The sequence below is a fragment of the Triturus cristatus genome, chromosome 9 (genome assembly GCF_964204655.1).
Source record: "Triturus cristatus chromosome 9, aTriCri1.1, whole genome shotgun sequence".
Taxonomy (NCBI): Eukaryota; Metazoa; Chordata; class Amphibia; order Caudata; family Salamandridae; genus Triturus; species Triturus cristatus.
In genome coordinates, this window is record NC_140592.1 from 686347175 (window position 1) to 686368101 (window position 20927).

The window sequence follows — 20927 nt, forward strand, 5'->3', positions numbered from 1 at the left end:
CTCACCTCAAGGGTCGAGCTGCCGAGGTGGTGTGTGCACGATGGGCTGGGTACTGTGTGGCCTCTTCCTATTCTACCTATTCGAGAAGCATCATCAAATTGATTAAGAAAGGAGTCCCCATTGAGGCCACACACTCGGAGATAGACATGCAAGGCCGCTATATGATAATAAAGGGTGCCCTATACGGTACTCTAATGACCATCAACAACACTTATGGGCCCAATGTACACAAGCCTGATTTTTTTTCACATATATGGCGCTGGCTGCATTCTCTGCTACAGCGGATTGGCAGGGTAAACAATCTGCACAGGTGATGCGAGATGAAATGGAGGACTACGGTCTCATTGACAATTGGAGATTTAGAAATCCTGAGGTAAAGGAAGGTACAACTTCATCAGTCCATGGATCCTGATTCTGCTTAGATTACTGGTTGGGGACAAGGGAGGTGCACACGTGGGTGCGGGACATTCAGCACATGCACAGAACAGTATCGAACCACGCTCCGGTAAAGCTGGTGTTGAATATCCCAACTCATGTACCCACGCAATTCCAGTGGACATGCACAGAACAGTATCGAATCACGCTCCGGTAAAGCTGGTGTTGAATATCCCAACTCATGTACCCACGCAGTTCCAGTGGCGTCTGCACCCCACAGCGCTACTGGACCCGGTATTCCGGGAAGCAGTATGAAAAGCCATAATTGAATACTTGACCATAAACACGGATACAGGGGATAGTGCAGGGGTTCTCTGGGAAGCATTTAAAGCCACCATACATGGGTATGTATGTGCGCACAAAAAGACATACTAGAGATATCCGCACGCAGCTTTAGAAAATAGAAGGTACACTGCAGCAGTTAGAGCGGGAATATGAGACCGCTCCAGAGGCCAGCACCCCAGTGGCCATAAGAGTCGAGGTCACAGCACGTGAAGCCGCAGCGGCACAGGGGATCCACCCTCTCTCCCATAGACATGTGACTGAAGCGTATGGGGAGGGCGGGAGGCCGGGATGCCACTCTGGCACGAAAATGAAAGAACCGTGGGCGCACATGCATCTAATTAGCGTTAACAAATCTGATGGCACACCCTGTTTTGACATGCCAGAGATTGGGCCGTAATTCTCAGCATTTTACGCATAGGTATAAAGTTACCGGGAGAGCACATCAGTTGCCAAGATCTCGGATTATCTGGACGATATTGCTTTAGCATATCTCTCATAGGGCCAAAGAGAGTACCTCATCCAACCTTGACAGCGGATGAAATTAAGGGGGCAGATTCACAGAACTAATCTGAGGTAAAATCTTAAACTTACTACTTTTGGTATTCACAGAAGGCATTTAGTAGTAGTAAAGTTAGGATTCCTAACTTTACTACTACTAAATGCCTTTTGTGATTACTGAAAGTCGTAAAGTTAGGATTTTGTCTCCGTTTAGTAGTAGTAAAGTTAGGAATCCTAACTTTACTACTACTAAATGCATTCTGTGAATACTAAAAGTAGTAAGTTTAGGACTTTGTCTCAGATTACTTTTGTGAATCGGGCCCTAAGATATTATAAAATCACTGCCTAATAATAAAGACCTACTGGGCGAATTCTATAAATAATTTGTCGAACATTTCTTTCCCTGCCCCTACACAAAATGTTTGAGGCAGCATACACTAAGCAAACACTGCCCCCATCGCTTAAAGAGGCTTTCCTGATAACACTCCTGAAACCGTATAAACCTCCAAACCAATGCTCAGGGGTGTGGAATGTAATCAAATATCTACTTGTCCAAATCTACTTGTCCTTTAACAAAATCCACTTGTCCCTTTGGTGCCATGCAGTGCGGTGGCGAATTATGGCAGCAATCTCATTATGTAATCACTCTGATAATAGTCTCTCAGACTACGCCAGAGATCATATCATACTAGGGTTTAAAATCTAGCAATTTGCTAAATTTGCCACCTTACCGCAGATCTACATACTGGGACTGGAGGTAGCAGTAAGCAATAGTTCCCCATGGTTGGAATGCCTTTTTGAGTCTGTGCAGTCCTACTAGCATGCTTTATGGGTTATCATCATCTTGTTTTCAATATTTTACCATACAGAGAAAGGCTGAACGTTTACTCCTGACAAGGCAGAAGTAAAACTTCTTCCAGGGTTGGGGAAAAAAGTGGTTGGTGGCAAAGTGAACTTATTACTGCTCAACAGATTTTTGCGTGAGCAAATCTACATATGCCTATTTGCTCGTGCTAAAATGCAGTTCACAAATATTTTCTAGGAGTACGATTCCCTGACCTACTCCTGTAAATTCACGAAAGCCATAAATCTGCATTAATGCAAGGACATATACCTACTTAAATCGACATTCATTGAACTAACATAGCCACCTTCCAATAGTAATCTACGTTCAAATGTCCAGCTCCAAGGCTCCAACACCTGAGTAAGCTCCCTAAATTGAAGCAACAGCGACAGAGAATTGTGGTCAGACAAGACCCTCGGATTAAGTACAATTTTGGACAAAGAGGCCAAAGTATTACTAACCAGGAACATATCTAACCTTGACATACTTTATGAGAAGCAGAATAAAACATAAAAACCAGTTGATTAGGACGCTTAGAGTGCCAAAGATCTACAAGAGCTTATGAAGAGATTAGCTGATACAGAGCATCCTGAAGCCAGTGCTTGCCCTGGCATGCAGAATCATTGGAAGGTGCAAACTGGGATGCCAAGTCTCTATTAGGACACATCGTCACATTGAAATCGCCACAAATAATATAGGGTGGAGCCCAAAGATGCAACTCGAATTTTAAAAAATCCAGATCCTTTTGGTCATCCATGTTTGGCCCATACACAACACAGATGGTAAAGCGCGCCCTATTCTTCTGAATGGTCGCCACAAGCCAACGACCCCCCATGTCAGTCTTCTGCCGCAGAACTCCCCACCTATTATCACCTCTGGGCAGAAGTAAAAGCAGAAATGGAGAGAACCTGATAGCCCAATTCATTTAACAATAAGCCCTCGGTCTCAGATAGATGCGAATCCTGAAGACAGAGAATTTGTGGCTTAAGCACCTTCAGTTCCTCCCGTACCAGTTTACGCTTAAGTGGCGATGTTGTTCTCTTTAGTTATTTGTGGTTAGGTCTGGGTAAAGAGGTCTGCTACTCTTTAGTGTGTAATTTTTTCATTCTGGGTTGGTTTTTAGTTGGGGGAAGATGGCTCTGCCTGATTTTATGATGGTTTTGGCCTCTATGATGTGCAGGGAGGCCTGGTGGGTTGTCGGGTAGCTTGCATTTCTGTCCCTTACTTGTTCTTGCTCTTTTCTTATTATCTCTGTTACTCAGCAAACTCGTTTTTCTGTTTCTTTTGGAAGTGTATTACTTTGGGTTGGCAGTATCTTTCATAGAATCTGGAGTATGTAGGGCTCCGGGCCGCTTGCTGATCTCAGCAATGGGCTCTATTGATTTGCAAACCCCATGGATGGTGTTTGGGCCCATTGATTCATAGGGCATAGCTTCGGGGTGGTGGGGGCCTGTTCGCTTGTCTAGGTACCAGGGGAGGGGTATGGGGTGGGTCTGGGGTCAGAGGGTTGGGGGATTGAGACTGTTGGGTTTTACTAAAGGGCTTTTAGGGTGCCTTTTTTTGGCAACGTGATGTTGAGCTATTTTGTTTGTGGTAAAATTAGTATGTATATTTTTGTTACGCAGTGCATGTACGGATGTGATGCCTATCATTGTGTATGGTGGAGTAGGGGCTTGTGCATATTTTGGTTTAATACTAATAGTAACGGCGACAGTCCTGGCCAGCAGCTGCCCAATCTATTGTGGAATATTAATATTGTCTGTAGATGTATTTTAAATGATTTGAAGATCCAGGGCACATCTGCAATCTGCCACAGGTGTCCCTACTAAAAATCAAAAAAGTCAACTAATTAGTCTGTAAAACAGCTCCTATATGAGAACTAGTCTTTTGTTTTTATGCATCTCCTGAAAATATGTTCTCCGGTATGGTACCCAAGAAAACTTGTATCGAACAAATACAATATCAGAAGCTAACATTACCCTTAGAAGGCCCCCAGAGACTTGAAACACCATTCACTGTACACATGCCATAATGTGTCTGACAAAAAAATGAGTATCATACTGCCTTGGACTGGTGCAAGGAATAGAGAGCCCTCTGAAATGCTGACAGGTTAACATGCTGCATCACCCTTAAACTGCTCCTGAGAAGCATCAACGCAGCCCTGAATTATCAACAGACTTTTCTGCATTACAGGCACGCTGTTCTAGACACTTGAAGAGTAAGTCCATGCAAAAAATACGCATAAATCACTGAGCTTCACCTACACTATTTGGTAGAAGATGATTCATAGGTCTGCTCTCTCTATAGGTAGTCGCCAACACTGTCCAAGTGAACATCAATGTCGCCTGACTCCTCTCTCCAAACATGCAAACTTCATAACCCCCACCAGTCTAAGTTGGCTCCAAGCAGACCATGTATTCTGCCAGTCAAAACTTATTTCAACTTGGGACACTAGTACATTATTTGAGTGCCGCTGCGCAGGCATGACACGCCCGTTGAGCGCGACGCCCAAACAGCAACTTGGGATTTTCTATTATTAACTTAGCGCCGCCGCACAGGCACAACGCGCCCTCTGAGCGCGTCGACCTGCCCCAGATCAGGCACATGCCTGACACTCGACTACAACTACTCTCTGGAACACCGGATACGAGCGCATTTCCACAAGCGCCGACATACAGGGTGGACGCATCCACGATTCGCGAGGCACGCCCTAATCCAGGCGCACACCAGACAGTCTGTACAGACGATGTGTGTGACACCGGATACCAACGTATGTTACTGCAACGTTTAGAAACACAGGTCAGGCTGGATTTGACTATTCAACCACCGGCGCACACAGGGACACCGGATATCATACAGATTTTGCCAATCAGCGCTAATTCATCCCCCTTCCCGCCATATGCACTAATTAAGCTCACTATTTATACCGCTCTCCCCACCGTGCTCATTTATCGCCGGGGAGGAGAGCTGAATACAACTAGGTGATGCAGCAGAGAGCGCACCTTGATGCAGTAAGGCAATTCTGGGAGAATGTGTGACGTATGCATGTGCATGTAATTAACACCCCCCTCTTTGACCTTTTTATGTACATTTTCACTTAATATGGCTACTTGTGCTTGTCTATCTACAGGGGCTTTCCCTTTATTCCTCCTCCCATGGAGTACGTAGGGTGAAGTCCGTGGGTAAGACGTAGGAGACAACTCTCCTACTTTTAATTCTTCTTGTGTGGGCACGTATGACAGGCACGTGTTACAAACTTAGCCACTCACGCTAATTTGTGTGGTGTAGTTAATTTTCTGTTTGAATGACCTAAATGTTCTGATGGTTATCTTACACGTATTTTCTTTCTCTTTTACAGGGTTACAAAGAACCCCCAGGAAGTGGAGAGTGACATAGGTCACCCCACCCAGTCGTTTTCTCACCACAGAGTTGGTAAGAATGGAGCCCTTGATAACATAGGTCCTGATGAATGCCATGTACCACTGTATGACACTAGGCAGAAACATGTTAACCAAATTATATACGGAGAGGGGTTAATAAATTTCCCCATATCACAGTCCACTTGTTTTTAATACCATACAGTTACCTGTTCCATTTAAATTTAGTAAGGCAACTATAATGGTTTTTAAATCCCACTCACTCACTTCGGGCCCCCACTTAGTTTATAAGTGCATCCCTGTCGTCGGGTGAATGCCCGCCCTCTATCAAACCAAGTTTTTAGAGGGCGAGGACGGCCGATGATGCAACATGACACCAGGTGGTGTGTGAGGCCAGTCCTAAACTTATTGTGAGATGCCTACACTCACACTCACAAACCAACCTTGAGCACCCTTTAGGTCATAATACCGGGAGCGGCCTCATTTGTGTATAACATGTATTATATCTCCCAGAGGGCACTTGCTGACTACTGCCAAATTCCAACATGCGTCTATAATACCTAGTTGGTCCCTTCCAGCTCTATTGCAATTGGAAACTGACTTTTTGTTCCTAGACTAGATAGTATTTATTCTATTAGGCAGGAGTTGACTACCAGGAGGCTCCACTGCACTCGACCTGTCCAGCCTTAGAATTCAGAAGGGTTCTCCTAATCCACCATCAGGTTTTTTCTCAATGTCAGCACTCTGAATGTATAATAAAACTACTGAATTGGCAAATCCATGCATTTATGACACTGTTGAGAGAGACAGGCGTGGGATTTCTAACTGTGGTTTGTGAATAAATACTCAGCTCTGGTGTAATAATCTGAAGATGATCTTTTGGTTAAAAATGAGACTGAACTCACTGTAGAAAAGTAAACTCTCTAATGAGTTTCATGATCAGGTTATATGTATAAAGAGTTCCCAGCAGAAACATTCAACCTACCTGCTTAATGCCTCTTCCCACTGCCTATCACTGCAAGACTCCGACTTTGTTTCACTCTCCATATTTCAAAAAGCATCTCGGTATTCTAGGCCTGAGGCTGGGAAACGCAGTTAGAGGAGAGAGAATATAACAATTTATCTGGACGTGGAATCTCGAGGAATATTTAGCCGGACTGTCTGGTGCTATAACAACCTGGTAATGTGGCTAGCCATTCACATGCAGCCCAACGTTTAGTTCTGCCCCTTGTTCAGCTTACATGACAACTGCTCATCTCCAGTGGCTTGCGTCCAGCCAAATCTGCAGAAAGAGAATGTAAATATTCCTTCTGTGATAATCAACCAACTCTTGTTCCATTGCTTTGGGTAGCTAGAAGAACCTTTGTGAGTTGTAATGATTTTTTAATATATGTATCCTAATATCACGAATACTGAACTAGGTATCTATTTTGCCGGACTTGGACTTAAAGTGGAATACAGAAAAACGTTGACTTGGAAACATAGTTTCACTTCCTTCAGTTCCCTACTGTTATTTTATTTTGTTTTGTGATTTGCTTAAGCGCTAAATGTGAAGCCATCAGACACACCACAGTGGATATTGGCTGTTTTGGAAACAAATGGGGCCCATCTTAACTTGCTGGGTGTAGTTGTGTAGGAATGCCTTGAAACATGCTACTGCTGCGTTGTTATTTTTTAAAATTTAAATTCAATATATTTATTACATGTACATAAAACCTCCCTTTTCATCCGCATCTTGGCAAAAAATCGACACACTCCCTTTTAATTTTCCATCCTATTGAGTCTGCCTCCTGTCAAATCATAATGATCAACAGTACTAAGTCACATCGACCCATACATATCACTGAATATATTTTATTCGGACGAGTTATGGCATTCTAGTGTCCGTATCTGTAGCACCATGTGTTTCATAACTTGTATAATACCATGCATAACAACCGCTATCAAACACTACCTAGCATAGCCACCCGTCCCTCTTGTGAAGGCCCATATATCTTTTGGCCGGGTTGGACTGGCCTAAAGGGCAATCAGGCATTGATTTTCCAAGTTATATACAAGGTTAGTAATAATCGGTACGAATGCAGGTATGCTCAGGTTGATGACTTTGGCACTGGTTAAGTCCCACGATGAGGATGACTTCTTGAAAGAAGGCAATATTTTTTTTTAACTTCTGACTCAAACGCTGATACAAACTCCCATGGTGTATTGTCATTTGGTTGACTGAACCACAGAACCTTTGTTGCTAGCTTCATCACACACCCTTGTCTTAAAGTGTTATTTTTTCACAAGTTTATGTAATCGTTCCGCTTGTTGGTGCTACCGAACATCATTTGTACTGCTTATTTATGTTCTTGATAGAACAGTTTTTTCTCAAATACGTGTTTTGTTTTAGAAATTGTCTCGAGGCCATGGCTGGTGGTTATGTATAACGGGCGACTGTAGCAAAAAATTATTTAAAAATAATTTAAATTACTAATTGACAGACTGTAAGTTTACAGTTCTGGTTGTGAAGCTAATTTGCAACCGCATTCCGAGAACCCAGTGTACAAAGAATGTCTCATCTGATGATAAAAATCAGAAATGAATAGTGTTCTTTGTTGTGTGACATCTTTGCTTGCACGTATTCTTAAAAGAATGAAAGAAATATGCAAAGTAATGAAAAACAAATTCTCAAGCTTCGATTGGCCTGTATATTTCCTTGGTAGAATATCCTTATGTCAATGGGAAGATTGTTCAGCATATTAAAGTCCACGTGTTTTTAAGCCTAACCCTGCCATTGGAAGTAGAGAGCCACTGTGCCCATTACGTCAGAGATTCTTCCAACCCTCTATGGTGCCGTTTTAGTATTTTTTTCACCGCACAGGAGACTATCTGGACACTTCTTCATTGATGCATTCTTTCTTTCTGACGTCTCACCCTTTATTCGCTTGTAACAGTTTCTTTTTGCGTTTTTGCTCTGTGCCAAGATGCAGATTTTCTTGCTATTTCTTTATTTGTTCAGATTATTTGCCTCCTTTAAACTCATTTAAATTCAGTTTCACTTTTTAAGGACTACGTCCTACAAGTCTTGTGCACTTCTTTTTCTGGCTTGGTGGTTTATTAGCCAAAAAATCCTTTTAAAGACACAGTGGTGAATGCATTCATTGTCCTCTGCCTAACCACGCAGTCTATGATCCTCTTAGAGCAGATCAAAACAATTCTGAAAACCGTAGCTCCCAAGACTTTGCTGCCTGTGTCAGAGGGATTTTAGGCCAGCATGCCGACGTCAGAATGAGCAATTGCTTCTTCAGCTCCTAGTAACATTATGCAGTGTCATCAAACATTCCATTCTTAAAGATTTGATGCTTGCAGACATTTGACATCCAAAGAATTCAGCACCAGGGGCAGTCATAAGTGACCATTGAAGACCATATTCTTCATGAAGCAGTTCTCCACTCTATCGAGTTTGTAAGGTCAGTTTGGAGAAGGACTTTCCTGTAGTTTAAGGAACCAAAAAGACTACATGGTTCCTTCCCACCAGCTCTTGAGTCCTACATCGCATTAAGCGAGGAGTTTGAGCCGAAGAGTTTTCGTTTTTCAAACTTTGTAAGCCACAACGTTGTCCTTGTTGCAAATGTAAGAATATCTTCTAAATATTCCCCTGATATTCAGATTTCAGTTTAGACTTCAATTCGCAAAGACACATAAAATTGGATATGCTGCAGCAAATAATTTTCAAGAAACTGTTGGCTGAAGTACAGTGCATTAATCATATCCTTTCCGTTTTTTGGGTCAAATATTTAATGTGTCTAGCATATTTGTTAATTCAAGTGGTTGCAATTGCTAGGAAAAGGAGTATGAATGTGCAGAAAAATATTGCATGCAATTGATTCAAATCTGTAATGGTGTGTTCAAATGAGTTATTAGGTAAGCATCTGGTATGCACATGAGAGATATCTGTGGCGAGGTTATTGACAACTGCCCTTCTGTGTGTGATTGTGTGATATGTGTTGCATGTCAAATTAGTTATTAGGTAAGCATGTGGTGTGATCATGAGAGATATCTGTGACTAGGTTATTGAGAACTGCCCTTCTGTGTGTGTCATTGTGTGATATGTGGTTGCATGAATTCTGTGGATAAGGAGGATGTCGCTGGATTAATCGGAACACTGAAATAATTGAATAAGATGTCAGGTAGTTGTCACATGAGAGCAGAAAGTAAAGCAGCTGAAGTGTATGAGAATGTAAAATAGATGATTAGGCCATGGACGAAGGCCTAGTTGATGAGCAGTTTTAGTCTGAACTGGTACTTACTTTTGTAAGATCTATAAAAAAACACTTAGAAATTAGAGACCCACCCCATAGTGTTGCCATGAACACCTTCTACGATTTAATTGTCAGTGATCATATTTACGTATACCTAACTGTAGCCTGAAAGTATGAGTGGGTGCTAATGGGCACTGGCATGCAATAGAATACGTAAAATAAATATTAATTTCCTCTTAAGTAATTTGATATTTTCAGTGAGTAATGTTTTGTGGTGCACGTATGAAGCTTACCTGACTGTAATCCGAGGGTTGCATAAGGATATTGGGTCTCAAACATTTATATTACACAGCTGCAGACATATACAATCATTACATATTTTAAAAGTAGGCAAGGATTAGATTTCCAAACCAAAATAGAAAAGTGGATATTCTCAGCTCGTTGTTTTATGAGAAAGTGGTATAAGTGTACACTCCATTTAGTGGGGAAGATGTGTATGTCAGTATTACATGAGGAATTCTTAGTGGGGTTGGTTTTTGTAGAGGCTATTGTATTTAAACATTCTGAACATATGTTCCCACATAACCGCATCGCACAGTTCTGTAATATTTGCAAGGAGAATTGCCGGAAAATGTATTTTGTGTTTACTTCTGCAACCCTTGGTTGTGTTCTGTAACTGCACTATATGACAAATCTTGCACTTTCAATGTCTATTAAGTAACTTAGAAACCTCTATTCCATGTGTGATTGTGTGGTGTTAGCCACTACAAATAGTATAAAATGTTCAACACGTGTTAAGGAGGGTTGGATTTACTCTGTCAAACAAGAACACTAAATTGCGACACTGAGTTGCATTCTGTAACTAGCACTGAACTATACTTTTCTTTAAGGAATGGTCCTATTTGCTCATTCTAGAAGTCTAGCTTTTAGGGATGCCAAAGTATTCAGACTATCTAGACCCTTAGTACAAGAGACTAGCATATGCCCCTCTCATATTTATAGAGTGAGCACCATTTCTCCAAAACAGATTCCTAAGAGGTTTGATATATCTGTAAGTAAGGCCGTCTGAGAAATAATAGCAAGTACTTATAAAGCACAAGTCATTGTAGGTTTTCATTTGTGTTTTACTTAGCTGTACCCAAGACTGTAGTGGCTCCTTTTCAGTGGCTACCAATTGCTTCCCATCTGTGTTGTGGCACCCTCATCCATAAAGCACCTCTCAATCCCAAATAAGACTATGAGGAATGGGAAATGTCAAGAAAATAACGTACTAGAAATGGTGCCCATAGGTTTGTAGTAGTTGCAAAAGCAATCTAATTCAGTTTCTTATGTTACTACTGAGAGCACCCTGTTTGCATGGGAGGTGGGCCTAGCTGTGAACAATGTGTTCTGACAAATAAGTTCCACATCTTACAAGTTATTCATGTGCCTACGAGAACTAGTTCCAGATGTGGAATAACTATCTATCTCTGTCAAAGGATCCCTTGATCTATTTAGCCAAAATTTCAAGATGGTTATTTTTGGAATATATGGTTATTGTATTGAATAAATTGATTGAATGTAGTGCCTTTGTCCAGTGTGCTTCATATATAGGTAATATTAACAGTACAATACAGAAACGATAAATGTTACAAAAGGTACAACATGATACCCTTCTCCGCTTCGTTTAGTAGTGATTCCTTTTAAGAGTTTCATTAGATCAGACAGGGTAGAAGTAGAGCAAATAGAACTAAGATGTTACTCCAGAAATAAGGTGCAAGGAGAATGAAGGAACAAAAGCGTAAAGAGGTTAAATAGAGACAAGGAATTGCCAATCAGAACAAAGAGAGTGAGAGAATGTGTATGCAGATATCACTGAGCAAAGATAAAGTGGGGGCAGGGAATGTAAGCATTTGAATATAATGGAATCTTCTCAGACCAGTGAACAGAAGCTACCATAGCTAAGCCAAGTATGAAGTAATGTCCTTCAGTTAGACTCGTGAGAAAAGAATGCAAATGCATGTGTTTTCAATAGGGTGAATTCAGAATTAGTAGGTACTTTTAAAGAAAATATTAGGAAGAGGAGCGATCGACCTCAGGAAGTCCAAGCGCCACTGCAAACAACTTGAGAGGAAATTTAGACTCAACAAAAACACTACTGCAAGATCCACCTACAAAGCCGCCAGGGCCGCTTCTACCATTAGGCAAGACTAGGTGGCCGTCTAGGGCGGCAAAGGGGGGAGGGCGGCAAAAAACATGAGTTTGGGAATCCCCTTGAGTGAACGGCCGCCTAGTCTTGCCTAATGGTAGAAACGGCCCTGCCCCTTGAGTGAACTGTCTTCGACCTCGAAAGCACATTAGCACTTCTAATATTCGACATGACGTGACGTCATGTTCGCCGCCACAGGCGGGGGCCGTGTGCGCCCGCTCTCGTCGGACCTCTGTGCTCGCCTCGTGGTCACCTTCACTGCTCTCCTCCCAAGGCAGTGACGCACCGGACACCCAGAGTACAGGTGAGGAGATCCCCTAATGCGCCAACAGGTCTTCTCGTGTTGGCTGGTGCGCAGCGTACATCTCTGTGGACTGCATGCACCTTTTCCTCTCCTTGTTTCCTTGGCAGCGGACAACACTGGAGAGTAGACGGGAACCCAGTGGCGTAGCTATCAATGTATGGTGCAGCATGTGCATTCATTGGCACCGAGGCCTAGAGCCCGGGAGAGGGATCTGAACCCTAATTATTGCTGTTTTTTACAACCTAAAGAGGAATTATTTAAGGGGCCTGTTTTACTAGCTTTCACTGGGGCCCATGAGAGCCTTGCTACGCCACTGCAGGTGTCACCCAGTTCAGCGTACCTGCAGGCAGCACAATCGTCCCCTCTCCCCGTGCCACCCACACCTGAGTGTCTGCGCAGCTTAGTGATCGTCAGTAGGGGTAGCTGCCAGCTCCACTGCGCGTGTCCTGACCTGAGGAGGCATCATTGGCCACAGCTGTCACCCCCATCCTTTGTGTCCCCCACCTCGGGGTGTTGTACAGCAGGCTTCACTTTGTATAGCGACCGCCGCCTCTACCCCATATGTCCCCAGCCTCGGGGTACCTGCTCTACCGGCAATAGAGTAGACGTCAACAGCTTCCGTCTTCCCGAACACCCGTGCATAGTTACTTAGTGTGCAAATCAGAATCAGAGGCCGGAGATTAAATGATGTGTAACAAATTGTTCTGTATTAAAAGGCCCTATTAATATAATTATCCGAGTCTGTACCTCCGCCAGTGCTTCATTTGTAAAAAAAAAAAAAAAAAGTAAGTGCTGGACTCTTTTGGGAGGCCATGGCAGCCTGCACCACCCATTGCCCCTGCCAGCGCTGCCAGTGACAGTAGCAACACACCACCACACTCCTCCAACCGACACAATTCAGACTATTGTTATGCAGTGCTTGAAAGGGAAAAATTGAAGTACAGGTACTCTGTAGCAGAGTACCTGCTTGTTTCTGAGAAATGTCGGCAATCTCCAATTAGACGTATTACGTCGCTCTTGAGAAGTGCCGGTACTCTTCCTCTCAAAATAAAAAAGTGCCGGTACTCTGTACCGGCCCACTTAAAGCCCTTTTTTTAATGTATTTTTACATATTAAAAACACTTGTGCTCATCATAAACTTAAAAAGTGGACTGTCACTAAAGCCGGCTGAAAATTAAGTGCCGGTGCCGAGCACAGGAAACCACCGGCTCTAAATAGGCACTCTCCCACTTAAAATGGTAAATAGGGGAGGTTTGCAGCAGATCACACACGTATCCAGGCGCCTTGGTGCTTGTTTGACTACTTGGCACACTCTCTGTACTTTCTCTGCCACCAAACTATAGTAGATCTTACGTTTTCCAGTCCCCCGAGGTTCAATGCGTTGCACTTCAGCCAGGATCTTTATTAACCCTCTCGCCAGGTCCCATTATTCTTGAAAGATTGTATTTTTATGCTCAAATCTTCTGAATTTTCGACCGATTTACATTTCAGTGGTGAGGAGAACTGGCACCTCACTTGTGTTCTCTTTAATTCTCGGTGACAGGGATTCTAAGATACTGCAAGTTTGTGCACAATTGCTGGCGTCGGTAAGTGGCCGTGGGCTAGGGGGCAGGGTAGGTAGCAAGTGAGCTCTGGGAGAGTCGGGGAAGTGTCATGCATTCTTTCCCCCATTGCCTCCACCTGCATTAATCACATCAGCAAACACAGCCTGGCCAATAGCAGACGACATTTCTATAAATAGTTTTATTTTTTTTCATACTAAAGCTACTGCATTCAGTTTTAAAACTCCCACAATTGCCCTGCCTCCACACGCGTGGCTCCTATAAATGTAGCTGGGAGAAAGTCTGTGTAGACCGCCTCCACCAACTAGCTGTCGATGACCCTTTGTAATGACAAATGGGAATGGCTGTAAAGCACTCTGAAAGAGCCCCTTAAAGCGGCGATGTCCAGCACGGCCGCCATAAACGTCGTAGCGCTCCTACATGGTGGGGGCGGGGACGTTAGTCTCCTGGTAGCCCCGTAAAAAGCGATCCTTCTTCAGGACTGCCAGAACTTTCTAGTACAGTTGCTTTCTCATAACTGGACACTTTTATTTCAATTTTCTTTTTGGGGTGTGTTTTAAGTTTGTCCTTCTGTCTTCACCAGTCAGTTTTACGAGGGTATTTGGTGATGAATTATTATTGAATCACGTCCAAGTGTTAGATGTTTTGCAGACTAGGCTGCTAGTTAGAAAATGTCAACTCGTTGAATTCACTCCCTAGTACTTGATAACCAAGAGAGGTGGGCTGAAGAATAAATTAACTTTAATTAAATTAACTAGCCGGGATGACAGGGGGAGAGAGTGGTGGTAGTAAAAAGGAGGGGGCGGCATTTTTCAATTCCCGTCTAGGGTGGCAAAACACCTAGAAAAGGCCCTGAAATCCGCCCTCAACTTTTACCACCAACAACTACAAGATGCAAGGAAAAAGGCCCTAACTCTCAAAGCCAGCTCCAACAACGGCAAATAACTCTAAACCATTGGCAAGGAGTTCTCCAATCCTGCAGCTTTCAACCACAACATCATCCCATACCAAGCACTCTGCAACGACCTCAAACTTCTTCAAACAGAAGATTGCCATAATCTACAACACATGAGACCCACAGCATACTGATACGAACTCCCCCAACAAACTGAACACCTCCTTCATTGCCAAACAGCTGCTAAGCAACTGGAAGCCCCTCTCAAACTAAAAACTCACCGCCCTGATGAAGACATCTACTCAGGAGCCCCCTCAGACCCATTCCCTTACTTAATATACAACCTTTGGAAGAACCATCATCTCCCCGTGCTCACCACTATCATAGACACTTCCATAACCACTGCCACCTTCCCGTCTTCCTGGAAAACTGCAGAAGTCAATGCCCTATTGAAGAAACTAACAGTGGACTCCAACACCCTCAGCAGCTACAGACCCATCTTGTTACTGCCTTTTCCAGCTAAAGTCATTGAGAAAGCCATATATTCCCAACTTGCAGACCACCTAGAACTCCATCAACTCCTAGACAGCTCTCAATCAGGCTTTCACACCAACCACAGCATAGAAACCGCCCTCATTGCAGCCCCCGATTAAATCACATGCATCCTCGACTGAGGAGAAACGGCCCCACTTATCCTCCTCGAACTCTCTGCAGCTTTCGTTACGGTCTCCCACAAGTCACTCATCAGAAAGTTTCAGCAGTTGGGTATCTGCGGACCGGCCCTCAAGTGAATATCCTCCTTCCTTAGAGACAGAACTCAACAAGTCAGACACCCCCCTACACCTCAGAACCCAAGAAACTCAGCTGCAGAGTCCCTCAAGGATTGTCGTTATGCCCAACACTCTTCAGCATCTACATGACGCCACTCATGGACATAGAGCCCACAGCATTAACATAGTATCCTACACTGATGACACACAGCTTATCCTCTCCCTTACTGACACAACCAGCACAGCCAACACAAACTTCACCAAGTGCATGAGCAATGTCGCTGCATGCATGAAAAACAACTGCCTCCAGCTCAACTCAGACAAAACTGAAGTATTTATTTTCTGCAACAACCAATCATCATAGAATACCTCTTGGTAGCCCTCAGAACTTGGCCCCCCACCCACCACTGTGGACCTTGCCAAGAACCTCTGGATCATCCTGGACACCAGTCTCGCTCCATGAGCAGACAGGTCAACGCTGCACCCTTATCATGCTTCCACATCCTGCAAATGCTGCACAAGATGTGCAAGTGGATCCCACTGAACACCAGATGAACGGTCAGCCAGGCGGTTATCACATGTAGACTTAATTATGGAAAAGCCCTCTACACTGGAATCCCAGCCCATGTCCTTTGCTGACTCCAAACAACCCAGAATGCCGCCACCGGACTCATCCTGAACATCCTGCAAAAAAGCCACATCTCCCCACACCTCAACAATCTCCTCTGGCTCCCATTCCAGGAAAGATGTAAGTTCAAGCTACTTTACCAAGCATACAAAGCTCTCCAGAACACCGGTCCAGCTTACCTCAACCACTGCTGCAACTTCTACCAACCCACCAGACACCTTCGGTCTGCATCCTAGGCAAGAGCACACCTCCCTCGCATCTAGAAGACCAGAAGCGAAGGACACTCCTTCTCATACCTCAGATTCAAGAACTGGATCAACCTCCTGAAAGACTTCTGAACCTCCCCCTTGCTTATGCACTTCCGAAGGAACCTCAAGACATGGCTCTTCCAGATGAAACAGACATGAACTCCTCCTCCCCCCTCAGGCCTGCCCTACTCAGTGCCTGGATACCCTCGTAGTTGATTAGCTGCACTCTACAAGTCCACATAACATAGCTTAACATAGTTGAAATAGGATACATGCAAGTAATGGAGAAGGTATTTGAGGGGAAAAAAAGAAAGGTAGGATATAATTTTCTGGACATTTGATAGGCGAGAGCAACAGTTCTAGACCACAGACAGAAGTTGTTTAGAAAATCACAAGGAAGTTGAAGATGATGTTAAGATGTTTGCCAAGATTCCTTGCATTCTTCTGCATCATTTTCTTTACATCCATGCATCTAAAATATCCTCTATTAAGATGAGATGCCAATGATAAATCTAATATCTTCTTAGTAATGCACTGCCATTACAATTTGAATGTGGTCCTTGGTTGTTTACCAAATGACATGTCATAGTAGCAGCGCACCCCAGAATTGTAGCATTTTCTATATATTTATACATTCACATTTACAGATTATAAACTGTTTTGCAAAAGAAGTCTACCCATTCAATAAAGTTGTCCCTTCAAATTATGTACATCTTGCTTCATGGTACATAAAGAAACTTCAATTCTTGGGTGTGGTTTTTGATGTTTGAAAATCTATTTTTAGCCCTCAGATGAGTCCTTCACATTTTCCAGAATGCTAAACCAGATAGAAGAACTCTAAAGTCCCTGCTGCACCAGTGTGCTCTCACATCGATTTGGATTGCAATTACCGCCTCAATTGAGACTTGTGCACAAGTGTATGAACCACGTGATTTGGTGGAGTTGGGTGTAATCTGTCACTCTTTCCCAGGACAGGACCCTGTTTGTAATATTCAATCTCTAGTAGGAATCTGTTAAATAGGTTTCTGGTGAGGTTGACAACTACACAACTTAGGCCCTCAATACGAGTAGGCCTGTGCCAAAGTTTAATTGCGCTGGAGTAAATGGCATACGTTTTAATAAATTAACATAAAGAAATGTACGTGAAATATCTGAGATAACCCTATAACACCACCTTGTATAATTTTGGGTCGAAATTTTAATGCAAGATGTACCGTTCGGGTAATTTTTTAACGCAAGCAGCATTTCAGGTAGATTTCTTTTCAAACACAATACTACAAATTCAAACACAAATGGCAGTGTTTTGAACACCAACTGTAGTTCTTTTAAAATGGATGGTCAACAAATATTTCAGGTACATTTTTTACTTGAGCGGACTGTTGGGGTAACTTTTGAGCATAAAAGTACACATCCAAACACATGTAGTGTTTTGATTTTCAGCAACCAGAAATCAAATTGGTGTTGATATTAAGGTATATTATTCTGCTGTTATTGAAAACAGAAAATAATGAAAGCAAGCCCTTTTCAAGGTCAATTTATAGTTGTTGATTTTCTTTTAAAATAAGCAAGTTATTTTCATTTTTTGTTAATTAAAAATAACTAAGCCATATTTTATTTTGCATTGTAACAGTACACTTTTCAAAACAAAAGCATGTTTCTCTTGAACCCACGCATAACTAATGGTAGTAGTAATACAGTGTGCTCTTTTAATAAAATACCTGCAAGTCCATAAGTCTAAGCTTCTGTATGATTCTAAGTTCCTGTTTTTTTTCTCCTCTGCCTAGCCTCCTCGAGTCCACTAAAGAAGTGACTCAAGGTTTTTGTATTGCTCTCAACCTCTGTAGAGCAGGGCACCACCTCTTCTACAAGCTTTGGGAAACTGAAAACCAGAAAATTCATTGAAAGTATGGGTCTTTTTACTTTTACCCCTGAGAAACACAATAGTCGGCCACTATTAAAAAACTAAAAAACATGTGCCACTTCTCTAACAATAACTTGGGGTCCTTAAACTTTCCCTGGTTCAGAATTGTAGGTTGAAACGTGCATCATGTCACCTGCATGGAATTTATGGTACGAAAGGTACTCTTTGTTACAACATGGTGGATGGAACCCAAAATGATGCCCCTCCAAACCCTCCATCATTCCCCTCCATCAACACCCCCTCCAACCCACCCATCCATGACCGGTTCAGTTCCTATTAACGCAACTCAGAGACCAAATTGTATCCTTTAATTAGGTGAAGTTGGACTAGCAGCTTTCTCTTTCCTTCTCTTCTGCCCAACAACACTGTGAGCTTTATCAAGAAGCTCCATATTTGATGTGCAGATTCCTGGGTTGGTATGGCCAATATGTGCCCTATTGGATGACTGTTAGCCTCCTTTGTCCCTCTTCTCATCCCCGAGTAAGAAAACTTGTCAAGAAGCCTTAAGGAGCACCCAGTGGGCTTGTTGGCTAGGGATACAATAAATAAATACGGCATTAAGAATGTTTAGATGTTTGCTTCCTGTCAGCACACTTACTTTGGGACCATTATTTGATAGTATTCTGAACTTCTGTCAGAACCTCTCAGGAAAACTGGTGCACAGTGTTCATTGGGTCTGGGATATCGTTGTTGCTATTTCCTGCAAAGGGGGTTCTGGCGACCAACTTAGAACAGTTCTTACCTCAGGAAGAAGAGCTGCTGTTGAGCTGTGACTGGAGCTGTCTCTGACTCAGTCATAAGCTAAGGCCAGGTGAATGCTCATCCTTCATTTGCAAAAGGGCTCCCAATGGGTGGAATAGCTTATTGAAAGATAGCAGCTATCAAATATGCTACTCTTCAAAATAGCGCATTGAATAGGTTTCGCAGTTCACAGGGAGATTAAGGATTTTACCCAAATATTTTAGCTCTCCAGAAATACTGCAAACTGAAATCACTTGTCCCTCAATAAAGTGTTTTTCAGTGTTGCTGATGTGAAGGCATTTTTTAATGGCACTATTTTTCAACAAACTATTTTGAGTAATCTTTTAATGTTAACCCTATACCGCCTGGCATGCAAGTTTTTGCAGTTCATACTCTGTTAGTGGGCATTTTGCTATTTTCTTGGAAGAGTAGATTGTTTTAGAAACAATACGAGTTTTGGATTTTCATGCTAGTCATTCTATTTATATTCCACTTTCCTTTCTAAATCTTTTTGTACCAAGTGAGCTGACCTTTAATAGGTTTGTGAAGTGCTTTGCAAGTAGAAGATTAGACATACAAGACAACTCTTTATTGGATGTGTTTTTTCTACTGAAGGTAAGACATCTGTTAAGAAGTCATTTCTAGTTGGATTGAGGATCGAATTCGGTTTTGTGTGTAGCAAGAGGGCAACTACCTCCTCTCAAGGTTTCATACAGGTGATCCATCATTACATCATCATGTATTTCATTTAGTTTCAATAATCTTTATATGGTATTGAAAATGACCATAAAAGCACAGAATAAAATACATACAGTCAACGGGCTTAGGAACATTTTCCAGTTTCATAAAGCGTATTTCCTTCTCAATTTTATAGCAGCAGAATTGTAACTAGGAACAGCAAAACAAATTTCCTGAGAAGATAAACATTTATAAAAAATCCATCCCTTTGTGGTAGAATGAGGAATGCTCGGACTTTAAAACTGGGCATAAAACGCAGACTCTAAAAGTGCGGTATAAAATGCAGAATAGCATAAAGTGAGCAGTAGTTTGAGTGGAAGAAGCATTACATGGACAGCATGGTAAAGATGCAAATCAAGGTCAAGGAAAAGCAGATAAAAAGGGATTGTGTTTAATCTTAACCTTGTTAAGTAAAATCTGTGTTCTGGATTTATTATCCATTTTAAATAAGACTCCATTCCAGAAGCAGTAGAGATTGATATGTAATTCAATACTGAAGCCATATCTGAAGCTCTCGTCATTCGAGCCTCCTCCCTATACAAGAGGACTTTTTGCTTTACTAAGGCTTTTGTTTGTGGTCAAATACTATCTGGAGAATCAAAAAGTGTTCTGTATTCTAAGTTAGAAAGAGTATTCCTAACATAAGTGGATGGAGCTATTGTTACTTAAATTTAAACAGTCCTTCAATACACACCTAGAAAGTCGGCTGCAGGGCTGGTCCATATTTTAACCCACAATAAAAGTGGAGACATTTTAACAACATCTTCCAGAAACCCTAGTTCATGATGTGAAATAAAGCTAGAGGTAGATTTGGGGCTAGATAAGTGCTTGCAGAAACATTTTTTCTCAGTTGCCTACATTTCTTCTCAGTTGCCTACAGTCTCATCACACTCTTCGGGTAGCGCTTGGATGCCTCAGGGCAGCAATTCGCGCTTTATAAATCCACGTTTCATTTCATTTCATTTCTCTCTGGGATATGTAACCAGCACATTATCTACCAGTGGGCCTTTTGAAAGATGGTAAAGCAGTGGCTGAAAACGAGCCAGAAAGTCCAGATCTGCACAACCTTTATTGTATTTCTCAGGTTGTTGTCCAGTGCATTCACTGCTCAAAAGATAGTTTATACGGAGAAGTTCCCTCTAGTCCTGCTGTCTATGCCGCATAAGTGGAAGCTCCTGGGTTATTACTTCATTATTAAGGGCAAGCAATTTAGCACTTGAGAATTTAGACTGCACATTTGACCCACAAC

The 20927-nt window shown here is 42.4% G+C and overlaps 1 protein-coding gene across 1 annotated transcript in view; it reads left to right on the forward strand.

The window, feature by feature from the left end:
- ITPKC (inositol-trisphosphate 3-kinase C) overlaps positions 1-20927 on the forward strand; it is a 506565-nt gene that overhangs the window by 181025 nt on the left and 304613 nt on the right. Inside the window, exon 3 of the mRNA XM_085625774.1 lies at positions 5421-5494. The gene's annotated coding sequence lies outside the window, so the exon portion shown is untranslated. The remainder of the gene's footprint in view (positions 1-5420; positions 5495-20927) is intronic.